Below are 6,941 nucleotides of genomic sequence, written 5' to 3'. Positions count from 1 at the left end.
CCAATATTGGTACACTGGTGGAGACCTGCATTTTCCTGAGGCTCTCTTCACTTTTTTTTCTTTCAGTTTTCTTTCTGTTCTATTGTATAATCTCTATCGATGCATCTTCATGTTCATTGACTTCTTTTGCCAAGAAAAATCTACCGCTGGATCCTATAGTGTATTTTTATTTTAGTTATTGTACTTTCCAGTTTCAGATTTTCTATTTGATTCTTCTTAATAGTTTCCCTTTCTTCATTGATATTGCCACATGGTGGATTATTTCCACATGCTTTCCTTTAATTTTTTTAAAGACTTATTCATTTTTATTTGAAAGAGTTACACACAGAGAGAAGGAGAGGCAAAGAGAGAGAGAAAGAGGTCTTCTATCCTCTGTTTCTCTCCCCAGTTGGTTGCAACTGCTGGAGCTGCATGGATCGAAACAGGAGCCAGGAGCTTCTTCCAGGTCTCCCACACGGCTGCAGGAGTCCTAGACCTTGGTCCATTTTCTACTGCTTTTCCAGGCCATTGCAGAGAGCTGGATCAGAATTGGAGCAGCTAGGTCTCGAACCAGCACCCATATGGGATGCTGGCACTGCAGGTGGCGGCTTTACCTGCTACACCATAGCCCCGGCCCTTCCTTTAATTCTTTAAATGTGGTTTTCTTCAGATCTTTGGTCATATTTACAATATCTCTTTTGAATTTTTTTCTTCTAAGTTATCCCCCCCATGACAGGTTCTATTGCCTTTTTTTATTTCTTCACTGACTGGGTTATACTTTTCTCTTTTTTTTAAAAAGTTAATGACCATTTATTTATTTACTTTTATTTATTTAACAGGTAGAGTTATAGACAGTAATAGAGGGAGACAGAAAGAAAGGTCTTCCTTTCATTGGTTCACACCCCAAATGGCTGCTACAGCCAGAACTGGGCCAATCTGAAGCTAAGAGCCAAGTGCTTCCTCCCGGTCTCCCATGCAGGTGCATGGGCTCAAGCATTTGGGCCACCCTCCACTGCCCTCCCGGCCACAGCAGAGAGCTGGAATGGAAGAGAGGCAACTGGGACTAGAACCCCGGCCCATATGGGATGCTAGCACTGCAGGTAGAGGATTAACCAAGTGAGCCACGGCGCCGGCCCCTGAAGTTTGCATTCTTTTAAGTTTGTCCATAGTATTTCCAGTCTTGGCCATGCACAACATGTTTCTTACCCTCAGAATTGTCTGTGGTTTTAACAGTGCTCTCTTTGACTTCCTCTTTATTTAAAATCTCTGCTAGACTCTGGTTGGTCTGCTTCTATCTCAGATGTCAGCCTCCTCTACTTGCTAATTGATAGTGCTAGTATTTGCACATAGAGCCCTCCCCTCAAATTCAATTGAAGTTTGAAATCTAACCTTGGTAGGGCCAGTCTTTGAGGTTTGCTGTGATGCTCCTGATGGTAGAACTTTGCACTGTGGAGCAAGAGATGGGAACAGGTGTTGATAAACATTTTAGAGACTGCTCCATGTGTATCCCCCAGTAGCAGAAGTGATGTATTCGTGCATGCATAGAGGTGAATGTGTGTGTGAGTGACAGCAAGAAAGAGTTTTGAGGACAATCAGTGTTGACAGCATGCTGCATCTACCTTTTTTTCTAATTTTATTTATTTATTTATTTATGTAAAGAGAATTAATTTAATATATTTCATATATGCAGTTTTAAGAATAAGACAATACTTCCAAGCCTCCCCCATCCCCATCTTCTGTTCTTATATTCTTTTAATTTTTTCCACACCATGCTTTTAATTTACCTTCTGTTATGGATCTTTCACAGTGTTGAGCTAGGGAAAATGGAATTTGCCAATGTTCATTGCATACCACTGTAACTAGAAAAAGTCTTCTATTCTAAGATGAGAACTGTCACCCACCTGTTGCATTCACTCAAGCATCTCTTTCACAAAATAGTATTATATAAGAAGTGGGAACTTCTCTATACATTACCTGTAAGGCTGTAATCCCCTTTATGTAACATGAGTATGAGGTGGAGAATGATATTCTTCAGCTTGTCACTGAAGGTCTTCTGCAGCATGGAACTGTAGAAACTGAAACCTACTGATGTTTGTTTATTGCAAAAAACCACTCAGAACTTTCCAGCGTAGGGATCTGGGAGTCATGGGAATTGCCCTTCAGCTCTTAAACCAGCTGCAGAATTTCCTTTGCAGAGCATAGCTATGGAAGAAGAACGTAGTACTTTCTTGCAATGCTCTAGTCTTCCACTGTTCTAAGTTCTCAAGATTTTGATAAATAAGTGTTTCTTGATTGGCAAATTTTGGCAAGTTTAGTAGATTTCTCTTTGGGGAAAGGTTTCCCTGAGCAACAATCACAATTAAAAGGATTTTATTTCTAATTTTTTTTTTAATTCTTCCCTTGCCACAGCTTGTTGAAGACCAGATTTCCTGATAAATTTATCCCTTAAATGACATTCTAATTAAACTGCTTACTGCTCACTAATCATCCAAACTATACATTAAACTTTTATGTTTAATAAGACTCATAAGTGCTAAAGAAGACATAAAATAATTAGATATAATTTTCATATTTAAGATATTTATAGTAAGATATAGTTATACATACACATATGTACTCATTTTCTCTAAATATGTATATCTTTATCCTATAACTAATCCTAACTATCCTAACCAGTCTTTTCCACCAGAAACCTTTTATTGAAGGAATATAAACTTCATACACTTCATAATTACAACTTCAGGGACATGGTGATTCTTCCCACCATATCCACCCTCGCACCCATACTCCCACTGGTCTATAGCCTCCCTCTTCCATACCCATTCTTATTTTTTTACCAAGATCTATTTTTTTTTTGACAGGCAGAGTGGACAGTGAGAGAGAGAGAGACAGAGAGAAAGGTCTTCTTTTTTCCATTGGTTCACCCCAATGGCCGCTGTGGCTGGTGCGCTGCAGCCAGCGTACCACGCCGATCTGAAGCCAGGAGCCAGGTGCTTCTCCTGGTCTCCCATGCGGGTGCAGGGCCCAAGCACGTGGGCCATCCTCCACTGCACTCCTGGGTCACAGCAGAGAGCTAGACAGGAAGAAGAGCAACCAGGACAGAATTTGGTGCCCCAACCAGGACTAGAACCTGGTGTGCCAGTGCCACAGGCAGAGGATTAGCCTATTGAGCCGCAATGCCGGCTAAGTTCTATTTTCAATTAACTTTATACACACCTGATTTACTCTATGTAAAGTAAAGAAATAATATGAAAAAAAAAAAAAAACAACCCTGTTCCTGAACAGTCAAGACAAGGGCTGTTCAAAGTCATTGCTTCTCAAAGTTTCAATTTCACTCCTATAGATTTCCTTTAAATACTCCACTAGTTATCATTAATGTTATCAGGGAGAACATATGGTATTTGTCCTTCTGGGACTGGCTTATTTCACTAAGTATGATGTTTTCCAGTTTCATCCATTTTGTTGCAAATGACCAGATTTTTGATGCAAATGACCAGATTTCAGGTTTGTTTGTTTGTTTGTTTGTTTTTACTGTGGTGTAGTATTCCATGGGGTACATATCCCATAAATTCTTTATCCAGTCTTCAGTTGACAGGCATTTGGGTTGATTCCATATCTTAGCTATTGTGAATTGCATTGCAATAAGAATGGGGGTATAGATAACGCTTTTATTTACTGATTTCATTTCTCTTGGGTAAATTCCCAGGATTGGGATGGCTGGGTCACACATAGTGCCCTTCTTTGTCTATTTTAACAGTTTTTATATTAAAGTCTGTTTTTTTCTGATATTACTGTTGGCCACAGCAGCTCTCTTTTGATTTCTGTTATCATGGACTATCTTTTTCCATCCTTTCATTTTCAGCCTGCTATATATATCTTTGTTGGTGAGATATGTTTCTTGTAGGTAGCAAATAGATGGGTTTTGTTTTTTAATCCATTCTGCCAGTCCATATCTTTTACCTGGAGAGTTGAGGTCATTTACATTCAATGTGACTACTGATTAGTGGCTTGGCCCTTCCATTTTTCCATAACATTTTTCCAAAACATATTCCTATTGTTTACTTTGGATTTACTTTATAACTTTTTACTGAGAGATTTTCTGCCTTCACCTTCTTTCATAGTGATGACCGTGTCTCTGTTTCTGTGTATAGCACATCCTTAAACATCCTTTGTAATGCTGGATGGGTGGTGAAAAATTCTTTCAATTTCTGTTTGTGATAGAAGGTCTTTATTTCACCTTCATTCATAAATGAGAGCTTTGTAGGGTACAGTATTCTTGGTTGACAGCTTTTTCTCTTAAGACTTGGATGTCCCATTCTTACTCCAAATTCCGGAAGTTTTTGCTAATTATTTCACTTAAAAAGGCCTTCTAATTCATTCTCTTTTTCCATGACTTCAGGAGCTCCCAAGACTCATAAGTTGGGTCATTTGATAGTATCCCATAAGTCTCCAATACTGCTTTTTAGTTTTCTAATGATTTTCTTTTTTTGGTCTGTCTGTAAATTTTCCAGTGATTTATCTTCTAACTCAAATATTCTTTCTTCTTCACTAGGTCTTTTGCTAAGGCTGTCCATAGAATTTTTTATTTGTTCAACTGAATTCTTCATTTCCAATATTTCATTTTGATTTCTCTTTATGATCATAGTTTCATGGGAGAAATTTTATTCATGTCATGTACAGATTTCATTGGTTCATGCATTTGCTTCTGATTACTTCTATGTAATCCTATGATAATTTTTTTGAATTCCAACCTGTCATTTCTTCAGTCTCTTCATCTTCACATTCTAGTATTGAAATGTTGTGTTCATTTGGGGATGTCATGTTGTCTTCCTTATTCTTGTTTCTTGAATTACTGCATTTATTATTAGGCATTTGTGAAGATGCTTATTGGTTTCTTTTTGTTTCATTTTTGCCCTCTGATGGCTTTTATCTTTGGACTATGGCTCTGTGGCTTAGTGGAGTATAGTTTTTCATTGAATACCTAAGGTGTGTGCTGTGTGTGCCAGAGAGCTCTGTTCAGTGCTACAGGGTAAAGGGAGTGTCCAAGGTGACACCCAGGTTGGGCATGGTAAATCTCCTCTTTTTTTTTTTTTTTTTTTTATCAGAGGAGAGGTTGTTTCTGCTTGGTTGGCTTGTTGGTAGGAGCATGGACACAAGTGGCACAGCTGTTATGTATATCCAAAATGGTGTCCACCCTCTCTTGGTTTGTTTCAAGACACTAGTGCAGGGTGGTCAGGGAGAGAGACTGTGCCCCATTTTTTTTTTCCTCTAGGTGGCAGGCACACTGTCTCCCACAGGGTTCCAGGGCAGGCCCAAGTCAGGCTCTTCCCGCAGCTTTATCGCCAGTGGCTTGGGCTGCTGCAGCCTGTTCTCAACTCACTCTCCAAAGCTGGTGCTGAGGCTCTTGGCTGCTGGGGTCCTGAATTATATACATGTACACCCTCCACATAGTCCACAGTGTGCCTCTAATTTTTGTGGAGTTTCCTCTGCTGTTTTCTCCCTCTCTTCCCTGAGACTGCACTATCTCCACTTTTTTTAAACTATCTCTCCCTAGACTAGAGCAGTAAGCTCCCCCCCTATTTCACTGTTTTGGATCCCTCCTAACCAATCTTAATATCTAATAACTGTCTTATCAGTGCTAACCTACTAATTATTCTCACCAATCCTAACAATTATGCCATATGTCTATATCATTTTAACATAGATTTTATTATTTATATTATTTATTTGAAAGAGATAAATCATATTTGCACACAGAGACACAGCGAGATTGACAGAAACAGGTAGAGACAGAGAAACCTATCTGCTGATTGACTCCCCAAATGGCTGCAACAGCTGGACATATGCCGGGTAGAAGCCAGGAGCCTGAAAGTCAATTCAAGTTTCCCACATGGGTGACAGAGACACAAGTACTTGAGCAATCACCTGCTGTCTCTCAGGGTGCAACTGTATTGGAAGAGGAGGAGCTGACACTTGAACTCAGGCACTCCAATCTGGGATGTGGGCAGTCCAAGTAGGGTAATTATTTACTGTGTCAAATGTTCTCCTCTGACTCCATATAGACAGACTAGGGGCCTCTGGGATCAGACTGATTGGGATTTGCACCATTGTTCTACCACTCAATTGCTGTGTGATACCTAGCAATTTGTTTAGCTTTTTGCAATCTGTTTACTCATATATGAAATGAGAACAATAATAATAACACCTCAAACATAGATGGCAGGATTAAGCGGAATAATTTGTATAAACAGATAGCATATCCTAATTATGTAGTAGAGCTTTTTGCTCTTTAATACTTCATAAGTTCTTTATTGTATGAAAGGAGCTAGAGGAAAAAAGGAATCCTGTGTGCTTTTAAATGCTAAAAGGAAGATTCCTCTAGCTGAGAAGTGGTTGTATACCACTTTTTCATTCTTTAAAATCAAGATCTATGTTTAATTGCATAATAACAGATCCTCAATAAATTCTTGTTGAACTGAATTTTAAAGTGAGTTTTACCATTTGAAGGATTTCACTATTTTCAGTTTTCTTTTTAAGCAACAGAGAAATATTTGAATAGATCATCCAAGAGAAGAACTATTTTTTTGTTTGTTTTTAAAGATAGATGAATTAACTTATATGGCAACAATGAAATAGAATCTGGTCTCCTGATTTTATTAACTATCCATGTGAACTTGCCAAATCCCTTCCTCATCTTCCTCTTTTTAAATTTCTCATTTGTTACTTGAAAATTGTCTCCAACTATGGTGTATATGGGCATTGCCTTCATGTGCTCATTCTATTTCAAAGAGCCAGAGATGATTTGATTTCTACACAGTATGCAAGGGTGACACTAGGGTTTTTTGGCCTGCCCACCCAGCACCTGCACTAAGAGGATCCAAAGGGGACTTCCTCAGGTTTGGTCTTCTGGGATTGTGTGTTGGTTGCTGATGGTGCCAAGCCCCAAGAGGCAGAGAGGAACT

The sequence above is a fragment of the Oryctolagus cuniculus genome, chromosome 7, assembly GCF_051225735.1.
Source record: "Oryctolagus cuniculus isolate XC-2025 breed Fujian yellow rabbit chromosome 7, ASM5122573v1, whole genome shotgun sequence".
Lineage (NCBI taxonomy): Eukaryota > Metazoa > Chordata > Mammalia > Lagomorpha > Leporidae > Oryctolagus > Oryctolagus cuniculus.
This window is presented reverse-complemented; position numbering follows the sequence as displayed.